The sequence below is a fragment of the Lepidothrix coronata genome, unplaced genomic scaffold (genome assembly GCF_001604755.1).
Source record: "Lepidothrix coronata isolate B3197 unplaced genomic scaffold, Lepidothrix_coronata-1.0 Scaffold218, whole genome shotgun sequence".
Classification (NCBI taxonomy): Eukaryota; Metazoa; Chordata; class Aves; order Passeriformes; family Pipridae; genus Lepidothrix; species Lepidothrix coronata.
The window spans coordinates 874432-889811 of NW_016690398.1; the positions used below are offsets into that span (position 1 = coordinate 874432).

Here is a 15380-nt window from a genome sequence, read left to right on the forward strand (position 1 = left end):
CCCTCTCTGAGTGTTTCAAAGCCCTTGAGACAACACCAAGAACAACTGGTTTAGAGAATCTTATTAATCCAATCAAGAGAGGGAAATTCCAGGGATGAAATGTGATTTTTCCACAGGAAGGATCACATGAGATCCAGAGTGCTGATCAATAATAAAGCACTTTGGAAGGAGCAAATACTACATAGGTCCAAAAAACAAATTTAAAGGACTCAAGCTCTGCTCATGAATATTTCATGAACTGAAGATGAAGTTAACTTTGACAAATTATTATTTTTTCATTTCTGATAATAAGCATTTTCATTTTAGTTTTCATGAGATTTTTTTTTATTCCTGAACTATATAAAATACTTCTGTATTAATAATTTTAGGGGAATTAATTTATTCGTAATGCATGAAGAAAGGAAAAAAAATTACTTGTCTCTGAGTCTGAAAAATAATTTCTGATTTATTTTTTCTTTTTAGTAGATCATTCCTCAAAATCCCCTCTCTGTGTCACTGTATCCCTGTGTGGAAATTAAATTTGATAGTTGTGGTAAATACACAATTATGGTTTCAGTACAAAGAAGTTGCACTTTTAAAAGTTCTTTTTAATTGTATCTGATTTCATTGTTGTCTTCTAAACTGCTTGGAGTTCGCAGAACAAGGCTAAAGTCTCTCTCCTAATTTCTGCAACCTGATAAATTAAACTGCCCTTTTTAACCAGTACAATTTACCAATATTTGAATTTTAGTAGGATCAATCTCTGCTGAAAAATGTGTTTCTTTGGAATTTGATACCATGTTCATGATGCAACAGTCCTTTTGGACATAAATTAGTTTTCAGAAATTCCTGTTCCCTGAGCTTAATGGTCTGGCAAGCCAGGGAGGGTGGTGCTCTGTCACCAACAAAAGGTTCCATTGTAATTATTTTTCCTACTTTCCATTACTTTCTCCTTATCCCTAAGAGAGGGGAAAACCTTTCCATGTGTCCTTGTTCCATGATGTTCTCCCCAGGCCAAGGACCTTGTGGTGAACGGAGCAGAGCAAACATCACTCTTGCTGCACACCTGAAATTGGATGTATTCCTTGTTTTCAAATCTCTAGGTGTATTTTCCTATTGTTTTTATTATGGAGACAATCTTATTTTCTTCCCCCTCTTATCCAAAAAATTAAAATAAAATCCCAAAAGGGAGCAGGGGCTCCACTTGACTGCCCATGACACGAGAGGAAAGGCAAATAAACCTGTTTTGAGGTGTTTGTGCCTCCACCAGTGGAGCTGGAGGTGCTGTCAGAGAACAGATAACAGAGCAGGGATTTGTGTTAGGAAAGAAATACCTTTTCTGGTGCTGCTTCTGAGTGTCTTAAAAGGTTGCATCATAACTATTTTTTCTACTTTCCATAACTTTCTACTAATCCTTGAGAGAGGGGAAAACCTTTCCCTGTGTCCTTGTTCCCTGGTATTTTTCCCAGGACAAAGATCTTGTGGTGAATGGAGCAGAGCAAACATCACTCTTGCTGCACACACGAAATTTGATGTATTCCTGCCCCTTCTTTCTGCTGAAAAAGCTACCAACTGCTTTCTTCTTCATTTTCAAATCAAAAATTGTGCTTTTTTAATTGTTTTTATTGTGCAGACAATCTTCCTTTCTCATCCCCATTCCTCATAAAAATTGAAAAAAACAAATCCCGAAGGGAATAGTGGCTCCACCTGGCCACCCATAACAGATAAACTTGTTTTGAGGTGTCTGTGCCTCCACCAGTGGAGCTGTTGGTGCTGTCACAGAACAGATTACAGAGCAGTGATTTGTGTAAAGAAAGAAATACCTTCTCCAGTGCTCCTTAGGAGTGTCCTAAAACAAAAGCTATTCACTCGAGGGCAATGAATAGTTGTTTTCATCTCAGTTTTGTTTTATGCTCTTCTTTGATCTAACATGAAAATCATTACAATTGATGAGATAAGGCAGCAGACAAGACCCCGAGGAGTTCTCTGTTATGTAAGGCTCCATCCAATTCATTATTTCGGGACTCTCTCCCCTCAAACAGCTTTTTCTGAAAGATCAAGTCAGTCAAAGCCACGGTGGGTTTTCGGCTCTGCTAAAATCTGCCGAATTACACGCTCAGTGAACTTCCACAGCTTTTGTTCCAGTCACTGACAGCACCTGTCATTTGCCTTTTTTATGTCTTAAAAGCTGCTGGTGGCAGCATAATCAAAGATGTTGAGTAAAAATACATATCCCAGAGCAGTGGCCTGTAAAACAAGTTTGGTTATATTTTAGCAAATTCTCTGTGTGTGTGTCATAACCTGGAGTTTTGGGTTGGTTGTTTTTATTTTTTTCTTGTGTGTATCAACACCTTATTGCACAATCTGGTATCTGGGTGAGTTAGTAAAAGAAGTGCTGTTAAGGCAGAAAATGGAAATAAAACTTTATCCTTTGGAGGTGTTTTTTTATAGAAAGAAGGGGGAAATTGTTTTATCAATTGAGTATTACAGTCCAAACAAGAGTTAACCACTTCTTTCAAGTCTTTAGCAAAATTCTGATGTTCAAGGGCCTATTACTTGGATCTAAATTCTCAATAGCTATAAAAGTGTCATGATTAAAGGCCCAGTGCTTTCCCTACAGCAGAAAATCACAGCTCTCATGTAGCTGCATTTTAATATAGGAAAACAATATTTTCACTTCTTGACCCTCTTCCCCATAAAATAAAATAAGCAACATTACTTTTGATCTTTGAACCTAAAAGCTTCATTCCTTTTCTTCATTTCATTCCTAAACTTTTATTATAGGGGTGTCTTTATACAAAGAAACCATCAAAGAATGGAGACAACTTTGGTGCCCTATGACCACCCCGAAAGGGGAAATGGCTCATTCTTTCAGGGGACAGTGGATAACACTATGGTAAAGATGTCACAAAGATTTACACTCTCTGAAGGTCTAAAAATACAATATTTTGTGGTAGAAAATATAGTGGAGGAGGGTCTGCAGGCTGGGGTGGAGGGAGCCTTGCTGATACATGTGGGGGCACCTTGTGTGTCTGAGGGGAGCACTGGGAAAGGCTGGAAAATTTTAACATGGAATTTCTTTTAAAAGGAAACTCATCTTTGGAGGGGAAAGACTCGGTGAACGAGCAGAAAGGCTGAAGCTGATGATTTGTCCCATTCTTAATGGTCATGAGCAGGAAATATTGTCTTTGTCAGAAACAAAAAAGCCTGTTGTTTTCTGTAGTACCACCACCAAGCCACCTCTCCTGCATGGATTGTATCATTGGCTGCTTTAGCTGAAGTGGCTGCACTTTTAAGAAATAAATCTTTGATAATATAATAGTTTCCTGCAGTGCAACAAGACCTGCAGTTTGCTGTACATCTTCTGTGAAGAGCAGCCTCTGGTAATTAAATGTCATGTACTCTGAAGTTGAGAATGCTGGGGTTTTTTTTCCCTTCAGTTTTCACTGGATCTTTTGGACAGGAACATTCTCTGTGTTTTCATAACCAAAGTAGATTTTTATGATGAGATTTTGCCAGCAGATTTATTCCTTTCATTCAAAGGATTACTTTTATTCTTCTGGCCCAATGAACAGGCTGAACCTCTGCATAATTCGGTGTTTTTTTCTTCTGTGGCTTTCCGAAATCAAATTCTAGAATGGGGATATAATATTGTTGTGTTCTCCTTCAAGACTTAAAATATATTATGGGGTATTTTTTAATTGCATTATGGGATATTTTTAAATTGCATTTTACAAGTGTTTTCTTAATTCAGCTGCATTGTAAGGTGTGAATGGAGGGCAGTTCTAGTTCTCAGGACGTCAGAAGAAGCTGCTGCCTCCTAGTCCCAAAAATCATATGTTCTGAGTCAATAAACTACGTGTGTTCCAAACCCAGTCTGGATTTCCACCCATCAAGGCACTGCATGTTTTATTTATGGGCTTATTTACTTGGTAGATTCAGGGACAGGGGAAAATTGAAACCCAAACCCACCATTATCCGAAGAGTTCCTACACTCAGCCATTTGGGAAACGCAGTACTTCAGGGATGAAGAGCATAATAAACTTAACAGGGTAAAAAGTCCTGTTTTTCAGTCTATTCCAGCATGTTTTGATCCAGGGCAGAACAGGTAACTTTGCAGGATATTCATCATTTGCATTATGTTTTTCCAATAGGTTTAAAAATTCCTTTTTAAAGCCTGGCTCATCAAAGTCCAGCCTGCTGGGGCTGGGTGGGGGGAGATGTCTGCCCATCTCAGTGACAATCTTGAAGATGTTAATTTTTGCCACTTTATGCAGTAGTTGGAATTTGTGAATCTTTTGCACCGTTCATAAGGGATTATAGAATATTTCTAGGAAAAAAAAAAGAGAAGGAAAAGTAGGTTAGACTTGAAAGTTGTACAATATTCACAAAGGCTCAGAAAGATGCAAGCACCTGCATATTTCTAAACTGGCAGGAGATGTGAGGGTTTTGTCCTGTTTAAGAGAACTAGTTGGAAAATAACTTGGGTTACACTGAATGTGAGTAAAAATGTGGATAGGAATAAAAAAAGCTTTAAAAAAATCAGCAGTATCTCATTAAAAACAAAGCCAACAATATCCTCTATTCATAATCTCCTTAGACCCTGATTTTTTTTGGAGTTAGTTTTTAATGATTATATTTTCTGTAAAATGTGCACGTAGAAATCTCAGTAGGATAAGCTGTGCTTATAAGGACCATTTCCAGGGCTTTGTTGTTGCTGGGTTTGTTTTCCTTGGGATAGAGAGAGGCGAACCCCCAAATTTATTTTAAATTAAGAAACATAGTTCTAGTCTTCTGAGCCTTACTCTTCTTATTTCATGGTAAATACTTTAGAAGATAAACAGTGGGATCTCAGCATTATTTAGGATTATCAGAAAAGCTTAAATTTAGCCTAATTCTTTTGGCACACTGAAAGGTTTATCAGTGGCAATTTTGGGAAAAATTATTGTAGGAGGGTTGAGAGATTTTGGAAAATGTAACTCATGGCATGTTAATGAATACACATTATTTCCTATGCCAAATTAATTAATCTACATCATCACATAGAGGAATATTTAATTGGAAAACAACCATATGAAAACTTCTTTAATGTCATTGGTTTAACAATTGCAATCAAGATGATATTGGGGGAAAACCAAAGAGAGAGAAAAGCAAAATATGCATTAAAAAAAACTTGAATTCATTCCTATACCTACATTCCTTTTTCTTAATTTCAGAGGTAGGAACCCTCTATGGAGAATGTTAAATATGAATAAGATTAAAAAAAGGTGAAGTTGGTGTGGAATAATTCTGACAGTTCTACTTGAAAAATGTCAGTCTCTTTCAACATCCCTATTTATAAGTCTTGGAAATGCTGTTGAGCTGGAGGTCCTCGTTCCAATATGCAAGGAGAGTGTGCCAGAGGTGGATTTTTCCTTCCCTTAAAAGCAAGTGGAGCTCCCATGTGCTCCCTGCTGAGGTGCACACATTTTCCAACTCCTGCTTCTGAGGAGTGAGAAGAAACCCAATTTTGCCCTGAGATAGTTCTTACATCTTCAGAGCAGTGAATAATTGATGAAAGCCCCACTCTCAACTCACAGAGGGAGTACAATTGTTTGAAGGGAGGGAACTCTTGGGTTTAAGACACTGGTCATAGAAATGCAGGAGGAAGAAATAAATGTGTAGAAGTTCAGGGAGTCCCCCTGTAAAAAACGGGGTGCTCTGCAGGGAACAGGAGCTGCCAGGCCTGGCTGAAGGGCAGAGCTGCCCTCGTGGAACACAGGGGGATGTGTGGAGATCCACGTTAGCTGCAAAGGCACCTTTGGTAGGAGGAAGAATTCTCTGATTATCCCGTACAACTTGGTTGCAAATGTTTCTTTGTGTGGCTGAGCCCTCCCTGACATGACAGATCCTTATGGAATGGAGTAACCCTGGAACAGACCTTGGCACCCTGTGATTGTCCTCCTGCTGCTGTTTGGTTTAGAAATTGCAATGCTTTATTCCAGGCTCATCTGATTCCTCAATTCTATTACAGTGCTGAAGATAAATCAGTCCTACCAAAGCATGTGTGGTTTATATACAAGGAGTTGTAAACCAAGTCTGAGAGGGAGAAAGTACAATTTCATCCCTATAACATCCAGCTCAAGGGAAGGGGCACTCAGTTGGCTGAAAGTTTGTGGCAGTAGTTTCTTTTCAAACAGAATGAAAAGCACAAATTAAATCCTTTTTCAATGAGACACTACAGGTATTTCCACTGTTTGGTGGAAGTTTCTGATCAATAATTCCAAGTAGCTCATACTCCTCTTAATAGAGTAATCCTCCCCTGGGCACCAGCCATCAGTAAGACCATTTAAAATGTGTTGCTTTCCACCATATGTTCCCTTAATAGCAAAAAAAAAAAAAAAAAAAGAGAAATATTTAAAACATGATGCTTTTAAACCCAAGATCTTCACTCCTTAATTTGGCAGTTTGCAAAACATGGCATTTGTGAGAATCTGGCAGCACAATTGTCAGAGCATCTCTATCAACACAAGGATGGAAAACAAACTCCCTGGCAGCAGCAGGCACAGCTGTGGGTGCCCACTCCCTCCCTCTTCCTACCATGGAGTGCTTTTTTAGCCTAAACTGTTTGTGTGATTAGAAAGGGGAATGTGAGATTAGAACTGTCTTACAAAAAAAGAAAAGACCTTTAAACACAGTTAATGCCTCTGCATGATATTTTTTCATAAACTTGGCAGTTGCTCTTAAAAAAGAAAAAAAATCAGCAGCCTGCCATCTGGAAATAACTTATAATAATGGGGGGGGGGGGTGAATGACAAAGGAATTAAGTGTGTTAAAAAAATTAGTTATTTCTGCATGAAGAATTAAGCTTTGACCACTTCCACCTCAGCAAGGGGACTGTTCACAATGTGGACCCCGCAGAGGGAGTTTAATGACACTCTTAGCCCTGTGTTTGCTTGGTTGTTGGGTTTTTTTTGCACATTAATTGTCTGGAGAAGAACAATAAATATACCAATATATATTAACTATTTAATGTTCTTGCAAATTGTGGTCAGTTTTATTAGAGGGTTTTAATTCATGCTGAAGGGACTGGAGCATCTCTGTGGTGAGGAAAGGCTGAGGGAGGTGGGGCTGTGCAGCCTCCAGAGGAGACACTGAGAGGGGACCTTCCCAATGCGTGTCAGATGATGGCAGAGGGTGGACCAGGCTCTGGGACAGCAGATGGGACAGGAACAGGCAGGAATTGATGCCCAGGAAGTTCCACCTGAACATGAGGAAAAACTTATTGGAACAGATTGTCCAAAGAGGGTGTGGAGTCTTCCACACTGGAGATGTTCCAAAATTCTCTGGACACAACCCATGTGCTCTGGGATGACCCAGCTGGAGGTGGAACCACTGGTCCCTTCCAATCTGACCCATCCTGTGAACTACTGAATCAAAAGGTTTTATTCAGTTTAACAGCATTTTCAGGGTGGGTTCACCTGAGCTTCCAAAACCATCATTGCTGTGCTGCAGGTCTTTAAAGGAGAGACTAAATTAAAAGGAACACAACTGAAATAAGATTAGGTTGCTCATGGCTGCACAAGCGCTTTATGTGCATTCCTGGGCTAATTATAATGTTTCTTTTAATGCCATTTATTTGCATATCTTTTGGTGTATTATACAGCTTGCAAATTCTTAGCAGGCATTTGGAAACTATTATACATTATTACTTCCTTAAAATCATAACACTTAAATCAGGTCACCCAGCTGTTTAGCATCTGATAACAAGATTAGAGGGATTGATTGTACTCTCTGTAAGACTGCAAATACCTATTAATCTGGGAGTCTTTGGAAGTTAATCAAAATGATATTTTTCTTCTGAGAATGTTATAAACAGTCGAAAATACATTCACAATTTGCAACGGATATTTTAGGCTCTAAGGTACATTATTCTTTTTGAATACTAATCTTTTCAGCCCTTGCTGTAATTATTCCAACTTCACACAGTAGATAGTTAATACTCCAAGTTTCTGCTATTTAGTATGTTGGAGCTGTCCCCGTTTTCATTAATTCCATCAATCAAACTTAACTCTCCTCCACCTCTAAGAAGTAATTATAATTATTTTTATGACCATATATATGCTAATGAAAGAACTATTTCATGACATTTTAATTAATTCTCAAAATGCTTATGGACTCAACACTGACATTGTCTTGGAATGACTAGTGCAGAGAAAAAAGGCAAATTATAAAGTTATGGCTAATTGGAATAAAGCAGGAAATTCTGGCAAACACAACTGGAGCCATCTTGGTTTGGTAATTCATTTGGCTTCTAATTCTCCTTTGTGTAATTATAAATGTTTTTAATTTCAAGGCAGTGTAAACCTACCTATTGTTAAAACTTTGACACGTGGATAATTTTCAAAATTTTTACTTTTCTATATCTTCTCTCTCCTTGTCCTTTTGTTTGTTTCTTAAATTTGTTGGTAAAATCTGGCTCCCATCCCCTGCCTTCCTGTAAAAAAGACAAGGGAGCAAACTCTGAAAATGACAAAACACTTTTATGGAAATGGAAATAATATAATAAATAGAACAAAATAGTAAATAGAAATGACTCTGACTTCCAAAGGTGTCTTAAGCCATTTCAGTATCCAGAGCAGAAATTACAGAAGTAATTTAGGAGTAATTGGGAGTCAATAGGCTGGGAGTCAATAAAACATGTGTTTGAAAATCAATGGGATATTTTTGAAAACAAACTGAGTGGGAGGAAAGCTTCCAAATTTTTGATTTGGCTTTAACTCTCTGTTTTGTTTCATTTCTGAATCTCAGCCATAAGCATACAATAAAATAAATGTTGTTTGATATCTTAGAATCGTAACTGACCATCTGGTAATATGGGAGTCATTTGGGATGGTGTTGGAGAAGGTGATTTATTGAGGACTTGGGTTTTTGGAGAGCTGCAGAGTGGTGGAAGGTGAAGGCACATTCTGGTGCTCGATGGTCTGTGGCCAGATAGAAAGGGCTAAACAGAAGAGAAGTGTCCCTGCCTGTGATGGGATGTTGGAACTAGATGGTCTCTGAGGTCCATTCCAATCTAAACCACTCTCTGATTCTATGAAATCAGTGCATAGGCTGCATCTTTTATCACTTTTTGATGGACATCCCAAGAGAATTGTCTGACCCAGCCTGAGAAGGGTCTCAGAACCTCCATGTCCCTCCCTTCGGTCACACCACGCGGTGCCAAAGGACCTGCTGACTTGAGCCAGTCCTTTGACTCAAGTTAGATTTAAACTCTTCAGACCCCTTCCTTTTCCATCTAGGCCTGACCTCCCATTTTCTGCTCTGAATTCCTGCAGTCTCCTCTGACACATCCATGTCTAAGGCAGCAGAGCCCGGGGGAACTTCAGAGTGCAGGGATTTGACAAATATTTACTTTAGAATAGCAAACAAGGGTGAACATTAAAGACACAAAATATGTGCCAGCGTTGGCACAAGCACTTTTCAAGTGAAGAATCTTGCAGAACTAACAATGTCATTTCTTTTTCTACTCATCATTAGCAATTCCTTTGTCAGCACATGTTGTGTTCATGGGCCCTTTCCTGTCAAAACGGTATTAAGGGCGAGTGCTCTCAGCTCAGGCATTTGTGGAGTTCTTGTTCTTATGCATGAAAAACTCTAAAAAGGGATGGCAAACTGTTGTGGTTTGGAGGAGGGCAGGAAAAATCCAGATGTTTATTCCTGCAGGGGCTGAATTCTGCCCTTGCCCCATGGTGGCACATCTTGGAGACCCTGTTGGGGACACAAAGTTTGTGTCTGTGCCAGGGTGGGGTCCCAAACACACAAGTTTCATCCCTTCCTGCACAAGTGTTGGCATGTTCAAACAGCTTTGCCCCATCACCCCTTTCAGCACTGATGGCCCTCCTGCAGAAGTAAAATCTTGGTGTTCCCACTGTCTCATCTTTACATCTCAAGGAAACCCCTTTAAATCTCCAGGAGAGTCACATTTGATGGGTTGGTTTGCTTTGCTCCTGTGTGTGATGGGAGGTTTCTCAGAGCTCTTTTTGGTGTCACCTCCTCTGAGGGTGACAGGCAGAAGTGCTGCAGGTTGGAGCACGTCTTGGCTACTTATTTCCCTTCTATTCTGTCCAAATTAATTTCTACTTTCTCCCCCTACACACGATTTTTAACTGAAGGCAGCCCTTGAACTTTTTCCAGGGGCAGTTTCTTGGGTCAGTGAAAGGATATAAGTATCTCCTTGGAAATTCTGCACACTTGCCTGAAGAGTGAAATGAATTTCATAGTACTGGATCTCAATCTCACAGGGAATTTTTTTTTGTCAATAATTATTTCTAACCCAATGAAATTCCTAAAGGGAAGGTAAATTAAAAAGACCTAAAGTTCATACCCAGATACACACTGTTATACCATATTCTAGAACTTTCTTTGAGGTATTCAGTACATGTTTCTTCAACCAAATTATGAAAAAAACCCAAAATAAAGTAAATTAAAATGTACTGGTGTAAATTACAGATTCTAGGCACCAGAACTTATGGTGGGTTTTTTGTGGGTATTGCTTGTTTCTTTTATTTTGGTTTTTTTTTTCCTTTGTTTTGTTTTTGTTTGGGGGGTTCTGTGGGGTTTTTTTGTGGTTTGGTTTCTTGGGGTTTTTCGGGTGTCTGCATTGCTATTTTTTTTTTTTACTTTTTTAATTTGGTCACATCAAAGTATTGGGGCAATAATGAGATATATTTAATTTCCGTGCTTTTTATATACTTTCTAACTTTTCTCATATCCTCTATAAAAGTGATTGAACAACTCAGTTGGAAAGCAATTGTTCTTGAAGTAGATATAGTAAAGAAGAATAAAAGAAGCAGATATGATTTATTTTAGGCATAGATCTTTAGGAAGCATTGTAGGCTTTCCCATTAAATGCAGAAGTGTCTGGTGGTGTTGTGTGGGACCTTCTCCCTGGGACCTGGATTAAAGTTCTCTTGCACAAATGGCTCTGCTCTCCTTTCCCACTGAGGCTGCAAACACAGAACCGATTTCCTTGGACCCTGATGGCTTAACCCCCCCCAAACACCCCATGATTGTCTGGATCATCCAGGAATTTCCCTTGGTGGCACCACAAGGAGCAGCTGTGTTAGCAGGGCAGTTTAGCCCAACTGCCCCTAAACCAAACTCTCTCAAATATAATATCAATAATCATTTCATCCTGGTTTGTGCAGTGGCTGTTTTTTAATCTCTGCTACTGAAACCTTTTTATTTTCTAAGGACAATTAATTCTGTGAGGTTCAATATTTTTCTTTTTGAATCACTGTGGGGATAAACACTAGTTTTGCTCCAGTTTTCAATAGCTGCTGCTTTTATTAAAAGAACCAGGAAAAAAAAAACCTTGTTGTTTTTATTGACATACTTGGGGTGTTTTTTATGAAGGCAGTAGAGAAAAAAATCAGCAGCAGTTTTTCAGGTGAACATTGTGGTGAGATTACCTTTCACCACATGGTTTGTGTTTTAGTAGAAGAAAAATTTCCAGTGTTTTGATCCAAAATTGTGTCAAACCAAATCAGAGTTTTATGATTCTGGCAATGCAAACCAGACATCCAGACCCTGAAGACTCAGATCAGTTAAGAAATGCCTGGTCATATACAAAAATTGGGCATAAATAACCCCACAAACAATCCATGTTCCTTTTTTAACAACATTGACCTAAAACGTGTTATATTTTAAATGTTTTAATTTCTGCAAAATCTATGGTATTAAAAATGTAAATGAAAGTTGTAATGCAAGGAAACAATTTTTTTTTAATGTACTGTAGGAGCTTCTGCTTCCTGAGAATCAAATTGCATATAGATGTGATTGAGACTTTGGAAAAAAGAGATATTCATATACAGATAAATGATATTTAATGGCTTTGAGTGGAGGATCAGTTTACACCTTGAAGAACTATGCAAATTTCTGTCTAAATTTGATACTGCTGTGTATGATATACACAGTATACAAAGCACACCGAGTAAAACCACTTTGAAAAACCTATTAGAAAATACAAAGGTTAAGCAGGTACAATAAATAACATCCAAGTGATAACAGAGTAATTGATGCCACAACTGCAGGGATATGTGCAGGGGATTATAATTAAATTCCCGAGGATTGCAATGCAGGTGGCAAGAGCTGCTGATGGACTCGGTGCTGCAGGAACTGCTCAGGCTCATAAACACACACAACTGTTGGTAACGAGAAAAATCTGCCCCCATAAAACTAATTGTGTGTTCAACACTTTGGGCAGTAAACGTGTGAATAAATTGGTATTTTTCTGGCGTGTTTTGATCCCTCAGGCTGTTAAATGGGGAGACTCTGGAAGGTTAATTTTCTTTGAAGCAGCTCTTGCATTGTGTTTTATTGGAGATGGGGATTAAACCTGAGTTCAGAGTCCTGTGTTCTGGTGGAAGAAATTATAGGTATTTGTATCTATACATCCTTCTCCACCCACCCCATCCCACGGTTTTACAGGAGCAATCCCATGCCAAGAGTTGAAGTGGAATGAATTGTTTCCAGAGATGAGTTTTGGGACGGAAAGAAGTTCCTCTTAATTTTACTCTTAACTTCATCCCCGTGTCCTGACCCTGCAGTCCCAACTCAGGAAGCAATATTTATGCTTGAATTTTTGCCAGACCTCATTATTAAAAATGTTCTTCTTTCTGCTTGCTTTCTTCATTTCCCCATAATATTATTGGGAAAAAACCTTATTTTTCTTTTCAATGTTTTCCAGATAACTTCTATTGTATTGTTTTCTGCTTTTTAATAAAGGAAAAGCTGTCACTGAAACTATTTGCAGAGGAAGGGACTGTTTATATTCAGAAGAAAAGCTTTTTAAAAATATCTTTTCTTGGCTGCTTATAAATCTTTATTATCACTAAACTCCAGCAATCAAATAAGAACAGTTAAAACAGTTCAAGAAAAAAAAAATTGGCTCTCCAGCAACCTTGGTAGCTTTAATGATCTGGTAAAAGACCAAACAGACATAATTATCATAAAAAAGCTATTACATAGCTCGTCTCATTCGAATTGTTTATGGGATAAAAATTAAAGTACTTAAACCCATCAGAGGTTTCCTTTGCTTTCAGAGACTGTCCTTTCCCAGCGAGCTCAGTGAAGCCATTAAGGCTCTTACCCTGGGAAGGCCTTGGATAATGAAATCCAGACTGTCTCTTACTTGAGGGAAATGTCTCAGTTCACTGATTGACTGTCTCTGTTCCAGTCCCAGCTGACAGCACTGGAGTGTCTGAGTTGTGGGGGTACATCTGCCCCATCCCCAGATACTCCTCATTGTCGTGCCCAAGTCTCTTACAGTGGTAATAAGGTAGGTTAGACTTTATATGGGAATAACAAAGTCTCAGTGACTTATTTTCAATGTAAAAAATAATCCTGGGTGAAAAAAAAAAAACCAAACAACTAAGAATTAATTTCTTTCAGCTCTACTTGTTGAAGTAAGGCTTTGTTTTGTAACCTGTGCTGCACCTTGGGGTTAAGGCTTTTCCCCTAACTTTGCTTTGTAAGTACTTCTCTACTACTCATAAACAGCAAAATACCTCTTAAAATATCTATTTGTACTCTAATGCATACAAGGATTAACCAATTTCCCTTTTCCCAGTACTTACATGCTAAGCAGGTGCTCATAGGGCAGAGATAACTTGAGTACATATTTAGGTGTTGGGTTTTTTTAATTTGTTGTATTTTGTTTTGGGTTTTTTTTAATGGTTTTGGCAAATGTTTGAAAGTTTGTTTCTCTTCTTGGTGTTTTGACTGGGGTTTTGTTGTTGGGGTTTTTTACCTTTTTTTTTAATATAAAACTTTGGGAAGCCTCTAAAGCAAAGAACTTTGTACTCAATCTTTATTCCTGCTGCACATTTGCTGCCAGAGACAGACGCTCTCACCCAGCTTTAAGGACAGCTTTCTTTCTGCCAGAGTGATTGATTTGCCCTGTAAATCAGTTCCCACATAAAATTCACAAGGAACAAGTGATAGGTCATGAAGCAATGAACTGATGGGGAGAATTTGCTTCCTTGCTTGTATTTCTCCCTCTCTAATTCTAGTTTTAACCATTTTCATGCCTCCCTTTAAAGACTTTATTTTAGTCTCTAAGTGTGCTCGAATTTGGACTGAATGAGCCTGTGGAAGCAAAGGGGGAACAAAAGCCAGGAAATCCTTGTAGGTGGAAGACCCTGGTGCTTTTTATTGCCCCTGGAATAAATAAAAATATGTACTCTGTGTTTCCTGGCTGCAGCTTTTATGCAGAACTTATTGTGAAGAAAACCCAAGACGGATGCACTAATGAAGTAACATTTGCTGCTACTAAACTAAGGGGGGGGAAAAAATCAATAATTGCTACAATGAATCCATGAATTAAAGGAGACTCAAGGAAAATGGGAATTGCTGCTGTAAGTAAGAACATGTGGCATGTCTGTTGATTTAACGTATGTTAAAAGGTAAAATAAATAAAAATTGTAACTTTTTTTAACAGAAATAGACTGAGTAATGAGGAATCAAACACACCTGCCCAAACCTTGTAGAACACTAGAGCTGTGAGGGACCTGCGACTTCCTCTGCACAGGTTTTGTAGGAAACAGAATTTTTGAGAGTTGATGGCCAGAAACCTTCATTTTGAGAGACATTGTTTCACAGAATAAAATGGAAATGGGTTTTGATATCCTGGTAAAAATACATTGTCGCCTTGGTGGGGTTAAATATCCCTTTTTCTTAACTAATATTTGTCATAAATGCTTTTGAAATTTGGCATAATTTGGTAGGCTGAGGTGTGGGTACCTAAAATGCTGTAAAACCAGGGACTGGGCTATTGTATCATGCAAGAGAGATGCACTGCTAGATTTTCACCTTTCAGTACTGATGATGAGGAGGATGATTCAAGGATGGTGGGTTTTGAGGGTCTCTCTTCTCTTCCTCTGTCCTGTTCCTTTGCATCTCTCCTGTCCTGAGAACCATTGCATCCTTTCTTTCCTAATTATTTCTAAGAAGTGCAGCAGAATGAGGAGATAATCTGAGGGAGGAGGCAGCTCTGGGGAGGGAGGAGGTGCTGGATTATTATTAGCAAAAAGACCTGCAGAGAGAACTCCTGTTCGAGGACAGTCGGTGACATTATGAACAGACCTTGCATGACAAATCACTTGAAGGCTGAGAAAAAGAAAAAATGAATCCAAAAAACTCTTTTCCATCCTGCCAGGATGTCACCACCTGTCAGGGACACGCAAGTGGATTTTCCTTTTTTTCTTTCAGTCTCGCCAAAAGACCGTTTGGGAAGAGGGTTCCATTTGCACCAGGCTCTGCTCAAATGGATCATCTCTCCATGGAAGGATTTGCAATATAAATAGACAAGAGGGTGTCTGATGGTTTCCAGATCACAAGTGGCAGAAGATGTTACTGCC

General features: G+C 38.7%; 1 long non-coding RNA gene across 1 annotated transcript in view; it reads right to left on the reverse strand.

Moving 5' to 3' along the window:
* Window positions 1-4092: 4092 nt before the first annotated feature.
* Window positions 4093-15380, reverse strand: part of LOC108506509 — a 51419-nt gene continuing 40131 nt past the window's right edge. Inside the window, exon 5 of the long non-coding RNA XR_001877787.1 lies at window positions 4093-4309. This is a non-coding gene — a long non-coding RNA (uncharacterized LOC108506509). The remainder of the gene's footprint in view (window positions 4310-15380) is intronic.